General features: G+C 42.2%; 1 protein-coding gene across 6 annotated transcripts in view; it reads right to left on the bottom strand.

Annotated features, from left to right (window-relative positions):
* Nucleotides 1–17,099, bottom strand: part of KHDRBS2 (KH RNA binding domain containing, signal transduction associated 2) — a 606,540-nt gene that overhangs the window by 94,590 nt on the left and 494,851 nt on the right. The window lies entirely within an intron of this gene.

The raw sequence follows: 17,099 nt of genomic DNA, 5'->3' as shown, positions 1-17,099 counted from the left end.
ACAGTCTAGAAGGGGGTAGACAGACATTTATATAAATAAATTACAGCTATATACATAAGTGCTGTGGGGCTTGGAAGAGAGAAAAACATAGGCAGCAAGTCAAGGAGAGGCAGAAGGGAGTGGGAGAAGAGTAAAGGGGGGCTTAGTCAGGGAAGGACTCTTGGAGGAGATGAGTCTTCAATAAGGCTTTGAAGGAGGGGATAGTAATTCTTTATCAAATTTGAGGAGGGAAGTCATTCCAGGCCAGAGGCAGGACGTGGGAGAAAGGTCGGAGGTGAGATAGATGAGATCAAGTTACAGTGCGAAAGTTGGCATTAGAGGAATGAAGTGTGAAGGCTGGATTGTAGTAGGAGACTAGCAAGGTGAGGTAGGAGAGCCAATGGTGATGGGTTTTTGTTTGATATGGAGGTGGATGGGCAACCATGTAGTTTTGTGAGGAGAGCAGTGACATGTCCTGAATGTTTTTGAAGAAAAATGATCCAGACAAGTGAAGTATGGACTGGAGTGGGGAGAGAGAGGTGGCTGGGTGGTCAGCAAGGAGGCTGATGCAGTAATCCAGGTGGGATAGGATGAGTGATTGTATTAATGTGGTAGCAGATTCTAAATTCCCAAGAATCGCTACTAAACTAAATTAGGCAACTTAATCCCAGATAGCTCAATGCCCTTGACCTTAAAATTGGGGAAGTTTATTTTTGCAATGTAAAATTATCAGATCAATTACTGTTTCACTCTGATTTCAAGTCTAATTTTCATGATTGCTATATACATTTACTCTTTGGTGATGAGGTTACAGGTGCACTCTGCAGTTTGTCCATTACTACATTATAATGTGTTTTCAACACCTTCAGATTCCATTTCAAAATAGAAGAAAAAACAAGAAAAAATATTTACATTAGAAAAGTGATTGCTTTCTATATTTTCTGTTTCTGGAAAAACACACAAAAGGTTTGGTATCAGAAATACTAAAGCCGTCTTTATTAATGAAACGTTAATCCAGCAACTCTGATCACTTTGTTGTATTTATTGAGCACGTGCTAGGTGCAGAGTACTGTACTAAGCACTTGAAGATGATAATACAACAGTTGATAGATATGTTACCTTCTCAAAGTGCGTTTACAGTTTAAAGGAGCTTACAGTCTATCGTTTGAAAAGTGCTCTTGGTACTTTTCACTAGAGTCCACATCTTACCCTATGTATTAGCCTGGCTCCAAATTAATAAGTTGCATTCTTCCTGCTTATCCCCTTTGGATAAGCCCCTTTGGGAAAGTTAGTCAGTATCTTGTTTAGAAATATCTTTGAAATGATACTTGGATAGAAGAGTTTTCAGCTTCCTCATCAGAGGTGGCTGTATTCCCAGCACCTGGGGAATGGTCTTGTTATGTCTCTTTATAGAAATGTGAAGTAGTTACTTTCATTAGGCAGAGTTTGCTGGGTTGAATGGTTCTGAATATCAAACTATGCATTTGCGTAATGATGTTGCAATTTCACTTCTTAGCGCCTTCATGACCTAATCAAATAATGCAAGATATAAAAATTCCAACCATACATGCTTGTGTCTGCAAGGACCATTTATAATAAGTTTTGAGATTTTTCTAAGAGCACAAACTGCCTTCTCCATTGTACATATGTTTGGTTTTATTGGGCAAACCAAGTCAGTTTACAAGTATGGCACAAACTTTTCAAAACACAATTCTTCCTGCTCCAGCTGTTCATACAAAATATGTGCCTGTCTGTTTTCCCCATTAGATTTACAGGATGTATGAGGGCAGTAGTAACTGTAATAGTAGTAGTAGTAGTAGTAGTAGTACTAGTTGTAACACTAGTTATAGTATCTATAAAATACTTATTATGGGACCACGACCTTCTCTTTTGCTTCTTAAGTACTTAGTATGGTGCTCTGCATACAGCTGAACACTCAAATATCACTGATAGCTTGATAACATACATTTAGAAAATGTTTACTTTATAACTTTGACTATGTATGGAATCCTGTAATAATCACTGCTATTTCTGAGTTTTTACTTGGTCCTGTAACTTGCAGTCTCTGTAAAGAGAAAGAACTGAAGAGGCAACAGTTACTTTAACTTTCAATAGTCACCCTTATTCATGGAGAGACAGTAGTGATTTTCAATTTTCCTAGCTTATTGGCATTTAAATCCAAATCAATTTCCCAACAGCATTGTGTTTTTAATCAGCTTGGGAGAATAACTTCCAGTTGGAACTCACATGTCATCTTATAGCAGTTGGCAAGTTCTCTATGTGCAGACGTATTTGTTGTTATTCATTTGATGTCTAATTGTAAGATATTTATGTAGGATCTCAAAGATATTCCTTTTCTGTTTCTGCTTTACAGGCATGCATATTTTATGCAAATTGAATGTGATCAGGCTGTCTATCTTTGAGAACAAGATATCTAATTGAGAAACTGCCATATAGCCAATTCACATATCATCCTGTTTAATCCTCTCAGTTCTGTCTTATTCTAAAAATAACATGAAGAGTCTAGGGGAATGATTCTCAATCAATAGTCTTCCTGGAGCTGAAATAACTAGATAACTGACAGTTAATATATCATTTGGTAAATAGTATGTCTTTAGTTAGCTATCAGAAAGTATCAATCATTTTTATTTACTGAGCACCTTACTGTTTGCAAAGTACTGTACTAAGTGCTTGGGAGAGTATGATAGAGTTGGTAGACATGTTTGCTGTCCATGAGGAGCTTACAGTCTAGACAGGGATACAGACATTAAAATAAATTACAGATATGCACATGAGTGGTTTGGGGCTGGGGTTCCCTCCCTCACCACAAATCCAAGTGCAAAGGTGATACAGAATGGAGAGGGAGAAGAGGAAACAAGGGCTTAGGGAAGGCTTTGAGGGTGGGTAGAGTGGTGATCTGTCACATGTAAAGGGAGAGGGAAGTGTCAAAGATTGCATCAACTACTAATGGTGGTGAAAATAAATCTACCCAAGAGATGGATAACTATATTTTTCTTGAATGCACATTGCAGGAGATAGACACAAATTGGACAGGGTCTCACAAGATCTTTTATCTGATCAATTTCTACATGAGAAATTTGTCTTTGCTGAGACATTCTGGAGAGACTGGATGGTGCACTCTACAGAAATAGGGAGGAAGAGCGGTGCCCTTCCTCTTTTTCCCAATGGTGCAGCTGAGAATCAAACTTGCGTAAAACTAAATTAAGCATGATTTGAATGAAAGTTTGAAAGCTTCTTATTTTTATATTTAGTTGCTCACCTCATGGGTTAGACACATTTTTAACAGGATTTTCAGTAAAAAGTTTGTGCCAAGTGAATAGTAGCAGGGATTTTTCTGAGCAGATAAGAGGAGAGTCTAGCTCTACTATATTTATCACGGATCATTCTTTCTTCCCGAGAATCCACCTCTGAACCTCCGATGTCAAAAACCTGCCTGCCCGACAAACTGAAAAGGTCACCCATTCAGGTCCCATTTCCTTACTGTGCAGACAAAAAGGCAATGTTAAACAAAGCTCCGTGGCTGTTATCTAAATTGCAAATCGTTACAATACGGGAATATGGGTCAAAAGTTAATTAATCAAAAGGATGCAATTTATGTTAGAACTTAACACCCTTGTTAACTGCCTTATTAAATGATCATTGCTTTCCAGCAGCACCTGTCAATCAGGCAGACTCCTGGGCCAATCAGTAATCATGCCCCAGGCAAAAATCTCTTGGTAAACAAAATAAAACTATACAACTTAGTCTGTAGAACCTCAGCCATACTTATTTGTTCCTGTAAGAATCTATTGCTTTACCATTTTTTTTCCTGACAGACATTTATCTGACCTATGGTTATCAATATAAACCAATTTCAAAGGTTGTCTCTCTATCTTTGGAAAATCCTATCCTCGGTTAACTCCATGCTAAATAAAGTTCATGCCCTCAATCCTGCCCTCTCCAAACACAATTCTTTTGACACACTGACCACGGTTCTCACTACCACCCACTATCCCTGAATCACCCCCAAGCCTGCTTCATGCTCCTCTCCTGCCACTCTAAATTCACTCTATTTTAGTAGAATTTAGCTCTGTCTGGCTTGGCAAGTCTTATTGCTATGTCTTTAATTTACACACCCACAGCCCCAATGGCCCTTCCTAGGTTTAAACTCCCTCTCTCAAGCCCTCAGGGCCAACATCCCTGCCTTATCATGCCTATCAACTCCATCGTATTGTACTTTCCCAAGTGCTTAATACAGAGTGCTACACTGCTCAATAAAGTGTATATCTGTAATTCATGCATATTAATGTATGTTTCGCCTCCTCTAATAATAATAATGATGGCATTTGTTAAGCGCTTACTATGTGTGAAGCACTGTTCTAGACTGTTCTAGATTGTAAGCTATTGGGGGCAGGGAATGTCTTTTTATTGTTGTTCTATACTCTCCCAAGTACTTAGAACATGTTCTGCACACCGTAAGAGTTCAATAAATAAGACTGAATGAAAATACCATTGACAGATTGATTTCCTAACAAGGAATGACATCACTATCTTCTCTCCCTTTGGCCTGCCCTCAGGCATGCTCAACCATCCCTTACACTGAAAAAGCCTTCTCTGCATCCCACTTTTCCTTCCAGCTTTTGCCCTATTTTCCTCCCCACCAGTTCAACGAATGGTATTTACTGAGTACTTATTCTATGCATAGTGCAGTTAGTAAACATGATCATCATAGTAATGATGATAATAATAATTGCTAAGTACTTACTATATGCCCAGCACTGAACTATGTCCTCTAGACTGTGAGTTTGTTGTGGGCAGGGAATGTGTCTGTTTGTTGTTATATTGAACTCTCTTAAGTACTTAGTACAGTGCTTTGAACACAGTAAGCGTTCCATAAATACAATTGAATGAATGAATGAAGTGTTGAGGTAGATACAAGATTCTCAGGTGAGACACATAATCCCTGTTCCAAATGGGGCTCACAATCTAAGAGGCAAAGTAGGACTGAATTAAATTCCCATTTTATATTTGGGAAAATGAGGCACAGGGAAGTGAAATGACTTGGCCAACATTACTTAGCAGGCAATAGCCAGAGCAGGGACTAGAACCAGACAGCATGCACCAAAGCCACCAACGACTTCCTCCTAGTCCCCAACAGCCTGTACTCTTTACTTGTCTTCCTTTAAACTCTTGGCTGCCTAGGACACTATTGTCCTACCCATACTCCTTAGATATGAAGGAATCAGGTGACTAATTCCTGCAAAATAAAAAAATCTACTAGCTTGGCGGATGGGCAGAGGGAGGGCATTCCAGGCCCAGGGGATGACGTAGGCCAGGGGTCGATGGCGGGACAGGCAAGAACGAGGCATGGTGAGGAGATTAGCGGCAGAGGAGCGGAGGGTGCGGGCTGGGCTGTAGAAGGAGAGAAGGGAGGTGAGGTAGGAGGGGGCGAGGTGATGGAGAGCCTTGAAGCCCAGGGTGAGGAGTTTCTGCCTGATGCGCAGATTGATTGGTAGCCACTGGAGATTTTTGAGGAGGGGAGTAACATGCCCAGAGCATTTCTGGACAAAGACAATCCGGGCAGCAGCATGAAGTATGGATTGAAGTGGGGAGAGACATGAGGATGGGAGATCAGAGAGAAGGCTGATGCGGTAGTCCAGACGGGATAGGATGAGAGCTTGAACGAGAAGGGTAGTGGTGTGGATGGAGAGGAAAGGGTGGATTTTGGCAATGTTGTGGAGCTGAGACCGGCAAGTTTTGGTGATGGCTTGGATGTGAGGGGTGAACGGGGGAGCGGAGTCGAGGATGACACCAAGGTTGCAGGCTTGTGAGACGGGAAGGATGGTAGTGCTGTCAACAGAGATGGGAAGGTCAGGGAGAGGGCAGGGTTTGGGAGGGAAGACAAGGAGTTCAGTCTTGGACATGTTGAGTTTTAGGTGGTGGGCAGACATCCAGATGGAGATGTCCTGAAGGCAGGAGGAGATGCGAGCCTGGAGAGAGGGGGAGAGAGCAGGGGCAGAGATGTAGATCTGGGTGTCATCAGCGTAGGGATGATAGTCGAAGCCGTGGGAGCGAATGAGGTCACCAAGGGAGTGCATGTAGATTGAGAACAGAAGGGGACCAAGCACCGAACCTTGGGGAACCCCCACAGTAAGGGGATGGGAGGGGGAGGAGGAGCCTGCAAAAGAGACTGAGAAAGAACGACCGGAGAGATAAGAGGAGAACCAGGAGAGGACGGAGTCTGTGAAGCCAAGGTCAGATAGTGTATTGAGGAGAAGGGGGTGGTCCAGAGTGTCGAAGGCAGCTGAGAGGTCGAGGGGGATTAGGATAGGGTATGAGCCATTGGATTTGGCAAGCAGGAGGTCATTGGTGACCTTTGAGAGGGCAGTTTCCGTGGAATGTAGGGGACGGAAGCCAGACTGGAGGGGGTCGAGGAGAGTGTTGTTGTTGAGGAATTCGAGGCAGCGCTTGTAGACAACTCGTTCAAGGAGTTTGGAAAGGAATGGTAGGAGGGATATGGGGCGATAACTAGAAGGTGAGGTGGGGTCAAGAGAGGGTTTTTTTAGGATGGGAGAGACATGGGCATGTTTGAAGGCAGAGGGGAAGGAACCAGTGGAGAGTGAGCGGTTGAAGATGGAAGTTAAGGAGGGGAGAAGCTTGTATTGGAACCAGTGCTTAGAAAGAAAGGTGCCTAGAACATTGTAAGGCCTTCACAAGTACCATTAAAAAAAAACTACTTCTCCAACCTTATCTTAACTAATCGAGCAATTCAATTTTCCTTTGCTTCCAGGATATCTCCTTTCGGATGCCTTGTTGGCTCCTCAAACTCAACATGATGTAAATTGACCTTATCTTCCTTCCTACATATATTCTCCTAACACTTCCGTATTTGTGGATGCAGTTATCTTTAATTCCCCTCTGCCATTTAGTTTCCACATTCAAACAACTGCTAAATCTTTCTGTCTTTTCCTCCAAAACATTTCTGGGATCTGTTCTTCCCTCTCTTTCCCTGACAATATACCCTCCTGGTTCCAGTTCTATTCAAATCACATTAAGATTGTTTTACCTGCCTCCTCACTGATGTCAGCCTTTACATTAGTTTTCCACCTTCCTACAATCATATGTAACTCCTTTGCCTACTTCTAAGGCAGTTGAAAGCTATACGAAGCAGCTTGGCCTAGTGGATAGTGCACGGATCTGTGAGTCAGAAGCACCTAGTTGTAATTCCAGCTCTACCATGTGTCTACTGTATGGTTTTGGGTAAGTCACTTAACTTCTCTATGCCCCAGTTATTTCATCGTTAAAATGAGGTTTAAGACAGTGAGCTCCTTGTCCAACCTAATTAGCTTGTATCTATCCCAGGGCTTAGAACAGCTCCTGGCACAGAATAAGCACTTAACAAATACCATAAACAAACAGAAAGAACTATGACAATAGGACAGCACCCATCAATCAGCCAGAAGTATTTATTTACTGAGTACAAGTAGTGTTGCAGAGGATTCTTCCAAACCCTGGGGAGAGGACACTATAACGAAGTTGCTTGGAGCCAAAGGACCAGAGATATAACCCCAGCTCTGCCACTTCTCCTGGCCTGGAAGCTCCATTCTCTCAGTACATGCCATCATCCCTCCTTCCCATCCTGGACACTGCTTGGCTGGTCCTTTACCCCTCTAGTGTATTGTCCCAACATTATCACTAGCAGCAGCAGACTGTTAGTTCCTTGTGGTTAAAAAACATGTCTACCAACTCTGTTATACTGTACTCAATTCAACTGTATATAATTGTATATAATTGTATATAATATAATTAGAGAAGCAACATGGCTTAGTGGAAACAGCACGGGCTTGGGAGTTAGAGGTCATAGGTTCTACTCCTGACTCCAACACTCATTAGCTGTGTGACTTTGGGTAAGTCACTTAACTTCTCTGTGCCTCAGTTACCTCATCTGTAAAATGGGGATGAAGACTGTGAGCCCCACGTGGGACAACCTGGTTACCTTGTATCAACCCCAGTGCTTAGAACAGTGCTTGACACATAGAAAGCACATAACAAATACCATTATTATTATTATAATTGAGTGTAATATGATAGTATAAAATTGCATTGTACTCATTACAGTGCATTGAAGGAGCATGGTGTAAGGAATAGAGCACGGGCCTAGGAGTCAGAACGTCATGGGTTCTAATCCTGAATCCTCCACTTATCTGCTGTGTAACCTTGGGAAAGTCACTTCACTTCTCTGGGTCTCATTTACCTCATCTGTAGAATGGGGATTGAGACTATCAGACCAACGCGGGACAGGAACTGTGTCCAACCTTGTATCCACCCCAGTGCTTTAGTACAGTGGACATAGTAAGTGTTTAGAAAATACCATTATTATTATTATTACTCTCCAAAGCACTTAGTACAATGTTCTGCATCTGTAAAATGCTCAAAACCACTGATGAAGTGATTGATTTAATGATTCCTACTAGGTGTAGAACACTGTACTGAGTCCTTGAAAGAGTGTAAAATAGTTAAGTGAAGGAGACAGACACTCCTTAAAAAAATAAATTACACATAAAAGGAGTAATGGGGTTAATAGTAATAATAATAATGGCATTTATTAAGCACTCACTATGTGAAAAGCACTGTTCTAAGTGCCAGGGAGGTTACAAGGTGATCAGGTTGTCCCATGGGGAGCTCACAGTCCTAATACCCATTTTACAGATGAAGTAACTGAAACACAGAGAAGTTAAGCGACTTACCCAAAGTCACACAGCTGACAATTGGCGGAGCTGAGATTTGAACGCATGACCTCTGACTCCAAAGCCCGTGCTCTTTCCATTGAGCCACGCTGCTTCTCTACCTACTCTGTTCCAGTCTCCTCCCTCCCTTGCAGCTCCCACCCATGGAAGTTCTTTTCTTTTGTTGGCAGTGGAAAATCATTATCTACATTATCTACATGATGATGTTGCTAACCATCCTGCTGAAGTCACACTAGAGGCAGAAGCTGGGAAGGACTTTAAGGAAGCAGCATGTAACAAATTACATCATTATTAGTACTATTGTTTAATTATCATTATTGTTTACTCTTCCTTTTTATATTTCACTTTTATTGAAGTTTCATGAAAATGATAATTGTGGTATTTTTTTAAGCACTTACTACGTACCAAGCACTATACTAAGTACTGGGATAAATACAATCTATGGAAATTGGACCACAGTTCCTGTCCCACATGGGGCTTACAAACATGCCATTATATATGCATACATACATTATATATGTGCGGCCTGAATATACTTCTGAGTTTTTACATGGTGATGTGGAGTCAAATAGAAGATAGCTTTTCAAGACTTTTCTACAAGCTACCCAACTAAATAAATTATCTCATTATTACCTGGGACCAAAATTCTAAGGAATCAATATTGGGTACATTTAAAATAATTACTGCGTCATGATTATATCGGGCACTACTAGTCAGTGTGTTTTCATTCGTTGCAATGTCTCTTTTTTAAAAAGATACAGCTATTAACTCTCTAAGCCACAGATGTGTGAAAACTAAGGGCTCATGAATTATGTATCACGTTATATAAATTCTTATGTCTGATGAAGGCGTATAATTGTTAAGTACCCTAATTTACATCTTCCTAAAAAGATATTAATCAGAGAAAGAATCTTTTATAACCACTTGAGGATTACAGAGGTCTAGCAGAATGGCATTCTAATGTTCGTCAAATCTGCTGGTGTGATTAGATCCAACCATCAGCTTAGGTAGAGGTAACATACCCCAAACCATCTGTGGTAGAGTGTGATTGGCAGAAGATGGGCAGATGAATGAAGCCAGAAAGTAGCCAGGAAATTATGGGCTTTCCCATTTCATGGTTCTAAGAGATGCTGCTCAGGAATGGTAATAAGGTAACATGCAGTATTTGAAGGCAGGTGAAGATGCTGTGGTGACTGGGGGAAAAGGAACAGGTACAACATAATTTAGAAATGGAATGTTCAATTAATGATGCTTCTGTCTCTATCATAGCCCTCACAGTTCTACAGGAGGAGTGTTATTGCATAATGACTTTGGGCAAGTCACTTAACTTCTCTGTGCCTCAGTTACATAAAATGGGGACTGAGACTGTGAACCCCACGTGGGACAACTTGATTACCTTGTATCTACCCCAGCACTTAGAACAGTGCTCGGCACATAGTAAAGTGCTTAACAAATACCATTATTATTATTATTTTCAAATCTTTGGCAAGCCTAAGATATTTCTTTTGATTAAGACATCTACATATTATAGCTTCAAAATTATTTCTAAAGGACAGACATAAAACAAATTATTTTGTTTCATTGGTTTGAACTGACGGTGAGTAGACCTAAAATTTTTACTTTCACATTACCTCAAGGCTCCTATAGAAATCACTTTGTAGCGCTAGTCATGACATATAAAGACTCCCTCTGGTTAGCGGAGAACACAGTGTACTACCAGTGTTGGGAGAACTAATGAAATTTTTATGTCCAGTGCACTTTAACATCTGCAAGAGAAAGATGTTGCAAATAGAGAAGACATCAATTCTGGGTCCTTTTTTACATTATTCTGTTTCTTGCTAAAATAGTCCAAGTCTGTAGCAGCAAATTCAAGATGGTGTTTATGCATATGAACAGACCTATAAGGTAAATGCCAAGGAGACATAATTCTATTGTTAATTATGCTCTTTGAAAGGAGAGTGTGCTTGAAAAGGAAATAACTGGAAATTTAAGATTCTATAGATTTTTTCATAAAATATTAGCCAGAAAGGTACTGAAAAACTTTTACTTATTACACTATTTGTAGTTAGGCCCCTTTCCTTCTCTCCTCATGGCTCCTAAGGCAATAAATGAATAAACAAATAAATAAAACTCAATAAATAACCTAGAAGTACAGTGGGAAGGAATCACAAGTGACAAAGTTCAAATAAAAATAATTCATCTACCTTGGCTGGACACACAAGTATAATATTGTTTTGATTCAAACGCAGTGCAGTAATTCGGTGTCACTGTAACGAGTTAACACATATACTCATCAGTGGAGCACGCCACGACAGCTATGGAGCTGTACCAGCTGGTGTAGGCTGAGTGGGAGCGGGACCTGGCCCCGCCAGCTCCCCAGTGGCCCTGGAAGATGGCGAACTGGACCCGGAGCAATACCTGGAGGACCAGTACTGGCCAGAGGACCTCAACAAGAGCTACAAATGGGGGGGGTGGGGGGAGGGAGGGGCGGCATCCCCCCAGGCCAGACGGGGATGGTGTTCAGTAGCACATCCCGGGCACTGGGATTCTGGGCCCTGGCAGGATAGCTGGGACTCCAGGGCCTATGGGTCTGGATGGGCCGTCTCTACCTAGCACATCACAGACCCGATAGCCATACCTTTTGAGCGCCTGCTGTCAGGGAAAGGTGAGCTGAGGTCCCGCGGGCTGCACAAGTGGGATTGTCCCAAGGGAGCAAGGAGAAGAGGGAGGGATCCAGTTGCTTCCTTGTTCTAAATCTTAACAGCGCCCAGCTAGCCCTCAGGCTCAGAATATTCCCTTGACCACAGCCTGGGGAATCCCTGCCGTTCACCCCGAGCTTCACTGCCCTTCGGGGTCCAGGGCAGGGCCAAGAGGTGCTGGCCACCCCCTCCAAGCCTCCAGCAAGACCATTTCCACCCAGCAGCGCCAGCACCCCGAGTCTAGCTTCTTCCCTTCTGCCACCCCATCCCTTCCCGGGAACAGAACGAGCCTCTGGGTTTGAGTTCAGGAAAAACAGGCTCTAGAAGGGTGGGAGTCTTTGAGGATTTCCTCCAGGCAAAAGGGTGCCCGGGACACACCTTTCTCCTCTGCCTGGCAGACGCTGGGCAGGGGACGGGAAGGATTGAGCCCTGGCTCAGCATCTCTTCCTGGGGGGCCAGGAGGGACAGTGAGGTCCTTGCCTTGGCCCTTCCCTGGGAGCCTGCTGGGTCCGTGGGAGTCTGGGGAGTGGCGCACTGCCGCCCAGCCGGGCTGGGAACCGAGGAGGCTCAGGTGAGAAGGCGAGCAAGGGCAGGGCACTATTTTTGGCACTCTCCAGGATTGCTTCAGGGAAATGCCCAGGGGCAGTCCTTGCCCCTTTGGTTTCCAGGTCAAACTGCTAAGCATTTAGATCATGAGGATATTTACTTTTCACCCAGGGTGTCCTTTCTGGATCCCATCCACCCCCACCCTACTTTTTTTTTTAATGGCTTTTGTTAAGCACTTACTATGTGCCAGGTACTGTACTAAGTACTGGGGTAGATACAAGCCATCAGGTTGGACACAGATCATTTAATTCTGTTTGTTCTGATGATTTTGACACCTGTCTATATGTTTTGTTGTCTGTCTCCCCCTTCTAGACTGTGAGCCCACTGCTGGGTAGGGACTGTCTCTATATGTTGCCAACTTGTACTTCCCAAGCGCTTAGTACAGTGCTCAGCACACAGTAAGCGCTCGATAAATACGATTGATGATGATGATACGTTGCCGACCTGTACTTCCCAAGCACTTAGTACAGTGCTCTGCACACAGTAAGCGCTCAATCAATACGATTGAATGAATGAATGAATGAATTTGTGTCTTTTTTTCCTTAGAAAAAAGCAGGGGAATGAAATGAATAAAGTATGACAATGCAACCTTAACATAACAAATACGAATGCTCAAATGTTGGAGAGCTATTATAGCGTATGAGTACAGATCAAATGATGTCCTTATAGTAACCTGAATAATTGCTAAATTTACAAGTGAACAAATAAATATATTCAATCAACTGGAGGATATTTTATCACAATACTTTTCTTTTGAAAATGCTTTCTCAGAACACTGACGAGATGAAAATTTTAAGAACTTAAACCCTTGTCATATCCAGGACTAAACCATTAATCATTCTGCCTTAATCTTAATCTTAGAAATAGTTGAACAGTTTCTGTAATTCAAATTAAAGAAAGGAAAAAATACATTTTTGGCTTGTTACCTCATCTGTAAAATGGGGATTAATGTGAGCCCCGCGTTGGGCAACCTGATTACCTTGTGTTTCCCTCAATGCTTAGAACAGTGCTTGGCACATAGTAAGCACTTAACAAATACCATTATTATTATTATTAGTAGTAGTATTATTAATGGGCCTTCAAGTCATAAGGACCTGGGTTCTAATACTGGCTCCACAACTTATCTGCTCTGTGACCTTGGATAAGTCACTTAACTTCTCTGTGCCTCAGTTACCTCTTCTGTAAAATGGGGATGAAGACTGCATGCCCCATGTGACACATGGATTGTAACCAACCTGATTAGCTTGTATCTATCTACCCCAGCGCTTAGTTTGGTGTTTGGCATACAGTAAGCACTTAACAAATGCCATAAAAAACAAAACAAAACAAAATAATAATAATAATAATAATAATAATAATAATAATAATAATAATGGCATTTGTTAAGTGCTTATTATGTGCAAAGCATGTTCTAAGCACTAGGGAGGATACAAAGTGATCAGGTTGTCCCACGTGGGGCTCACAGTCAATCCCCATTTTACAGATGAGGTAACTGAGGCACAAGAGAAGTTAAGTGACTTGCCCAAAGACACACAGGTGACAAGCGAGGGAGCCGGGATTAGAACCCATGACCTCTGACTCCTAACCCGTGCTCCTTCCACTGAGTCATGCTGCATGTGTTAAGCACTTACTATGTGCCAAGCACTGTACTAAGCACCGTAGTAGATACAAGATAATCATGTCCCACATGGGTCCCTCAGTCTTAGTAGGAGGGAGAAGAAGTACTTAATCCTTATTTTGCAGATGAGAGAACTGAGGCACAGAGAAATGAATCAATTAATTCATTCAATTGCATTTACTGAGTGCTTACTGTGTGCAGTGCACTGTACTATGCGCTTTGAGAGAGTACAATACATCAATAAACAGAGATATTCCCTGCCCACAACAAGCTTACAGTCTAGATGGGGGCTGAGAGATATTGATTTGCCCCCCAAGGTCACACAACTGTTTAGTGAAAGAGCAAGGATTATGCCTCTAATGCAAATGTGTTAAAGTGAAAAAAAAACCCACAGGTTTAACTGAAGTTAGTTGCTGAGTGGAGGAACTCAAAATCCAAAACATTCCCTGCATTTATCATCTCTCAATAATATTTATTGAATCAAATTTTAAACTCCTAGAGAGAAGAGATCTTGTCTACCAAATCTACTGTATTATATATATTCTCCCACATGTATACTACTGAGCTCTGCACACAGTAAACATTCAAAAAATACCACTGGTTGACTGATTATAGATCACTATATTAAGTTTTTGGGAGAGTACAGTATGTTAGTTGACACAATCCTTGACCTCAAAGAGCTAACTATAAGGGCATCGTTTGATCTGTACTTGTACATCATAATAGCTCTCTGACATTTGATTATTCCTAGTCCTATATTGAGTGCATTATCATAATTTATTCATTTTATTTTTATTGGAGAGACAGCTAACAAAATATATTACATGTAGGGCATTTGATATTCACCCCACCCTCAACCCCAGAGCACATATCTTTAAATTACATATTATAAATTATTTGTTGATATTAATGTCTGTGTCCCCTTCTTGAACCTAAGCTTATTATGGGCAGGGAACATCTCTCCTTAATCTGTTGTACTGGACTCTCCCAAGCACTTAGTAAGAGCTCAGTAAATACCTTTGCTTGATTAACAGGGAAAGCAACAGAGTGTAAGTGTTGTGGGAGTTTGGAGGGTGGATGAGTACCTAAGTAATTAGGGGATAAAGACTCAAGTGCACAAGGGAGAGAAAAATAATCCGAGGAGATAAGTGGTGAGTTTGGGAAGGCTTCCTGGAGGAGATGTGATTTTAATAGGATTTTGAAGATAGGGAGAGTAGAGATCTTTCAGATATCAAGGTGGGCAGAAGGAATTCCATTCAGTGGGGAAGGTGTGAGTTGGGGGTCAATCACAAGAGGGATGAGACAGAATTGCTTGCCTGGAGGTTTTCTGATATCTGAAATCCTGATAGGAATCAGTAAAACTTGGTACCGGGATCATACAAACTTGGGCTAAGATAACCATCCACACAAAAGTTCTGCATGTTAGGTGCTCCCTGGCTCTGTCCGGATGCATGCGATTTAGGGATCTTTATCTCTGTTTGAATTTGTTTGATATTCATTCAGTCGTATTTATTGAGCGCTTACAGTGTGCAGAGCACTGTACTAAGCACTTGGGAAGTACAAGTCAGCAACATATAGAGACGGTCCCTACCCAACAACGGGCTCACAGTCTAGAAGGGGGAGACAGACAACAAAACAAAACATGTGGACAGGTGTCAAGTCACCGGAATAAATAAAAATAAAGCTAGAAACACATCATTAACAAAATAAATAGAATAGTAACTATGTACAAGTAAAATAAATAGAGTAATAAATCTGTACAAATATATACAAGTGCTGTAGGGAGGGGAAGGAGATATATATATTCGTTCAATACATCTGTGGCTCCTTCTGCTTGTTCAATTTGATTTTTCGTGTATATTTTAGGTATTTGTTGAGCACTGTTAACAATACATAATGCTTTAAATAACCTCCAGTCCTCTTTATGAACTCATGCTCTAAAGACTTCACCTTTCTAAACTGCAGAATATATTTCCATGTATGGACATTTCTGCTGTAATACTAATAATGATAGCGGTATTTATAGAAGCAGCCGTGGCTCAGTGTTAAGAGCACAGGCTTGGGAGTCAGAGGTCATGGGTTCTAAACCCGGCTCCCCCACGTGTCTGCTGTGTGAACATGGACAAGTCACTTAACTTCTCTGAGCCTCAGTTTCCTCACTTGTAGAATGGGGATTAAGACTGAGCCCCACGTGGGACAACGTGGTCACCCTATATCCCCCAAGCGCTTAGAGCAGTGATTTGCGCATAGTAAGCATTTAACAAATGCTGTTATTATTGTTATTTACTTTGTGCCAAACACTGTACTAAGTGCTGGGGTAGAAGTAAGGAGGCGGGGAGCTGGCAGCCTCTGAGGAACGACGCCCCCCGCCCCGGTTTCTGCAGGGGTCTTGCGGGATGCCCACTGTTGGGTAGGGACTGTCTCTATATGTTGCCAACTTGTACTTCCCAAGCGCTTGGTACAGTGCTCTGCACACAGTAAGCGCTCAATAAATACGATTGATTGATTGATCCGGGGCGAGTCTGGGTGGGCGCCGACACTCTCCACCCCTGAGGCCGGGCACAAATTGCTCCATAGCCAAGGACTCTGGTCCCCGCTCCCCTGCGGAGAAAGGACCGGCCCAGGGCGGCTTCGAGACCATGAGCTCCGTTAAGCGTTTAGTACAACGCTCCGTACCAGGTAAGCGTGTGCGCTTGCCTGTCCACTTGCTTTGTTTTGCTGTCTGCATCCCCCTTCTAGACTGCATCCCCCTCTCCATACCCCCCCATCTTACCTCCTTCCCTTCCCCACAGCACCTGTATATATGTTTGTACATATTTATTACTCTATTTATTTATTTATCCTACTTGTACATATCTATTCTATTTATTGTATTTTGTTAGTATGTTTGGTTTTGTTCTCTGTCTCCCCCTTTTAGACTGTGAGCCCACTGTTGGGTAGGGACTGTCTCTATATGTTGCCAATTTGTACTTCCCAAGCGCTTAGTACAGTGCTCTGCACACAGTAAGCGCTCAATAAATACGATTGATTGATTGATTGATTGATTGAGAGCCCGGTGCTGGGTCGGGACCGTCTCCAGATGTTGCCGACTTGTACTCCCCAAGCGCTTAGTGCAGTGCTCTGCACCCAGCGCCCAATGAATACGATTGAGAAGCAGCGTGGCTCAGTGGAAAGAGCCCGGGTTTGGGAGTAAGAGGTCGTGGGTTCTAATCCCAAATCCACCACTTGTCTGCTGTGTGACTTTGAGCAAGTCACTTAACTTCTCTGGGTCTCAGTTCCCTCATCTGTAAAATGGGGATTAAGACTGTGAGCCTGTCGTGGGACAACTTGATCACCCTGTATTCCCCGGCGCTTAGAACAGTGCTTCGCACATAGTAAGCGCTTAAATGCCATTATTATTGTTATTATTATTATTATTGAAGGATTGAATAAGCGCTCAATAAATACGAC

The sequence above is a fragment of the Tachyglossus aculeatus genome, chromosome 1 (genome assembly GCF_015852505.1).
Source record: "Tachyglossus aculeatus isolate mTacAcu1 chromosome 1, mTacAcu1.pri, whole genome shotgun sequence".
Lineage (NCBI taxonomy): Eukaryota > Metazoa > Chordata > Mammalia > Monotremata > Tachyglossidae > Tachyglossus > Tachyglossus aculeatus.
Note: the sequence above shows the minus strand (reverse complement) of the source record. Positions and strands in the feature narration are given on the sequence as shown.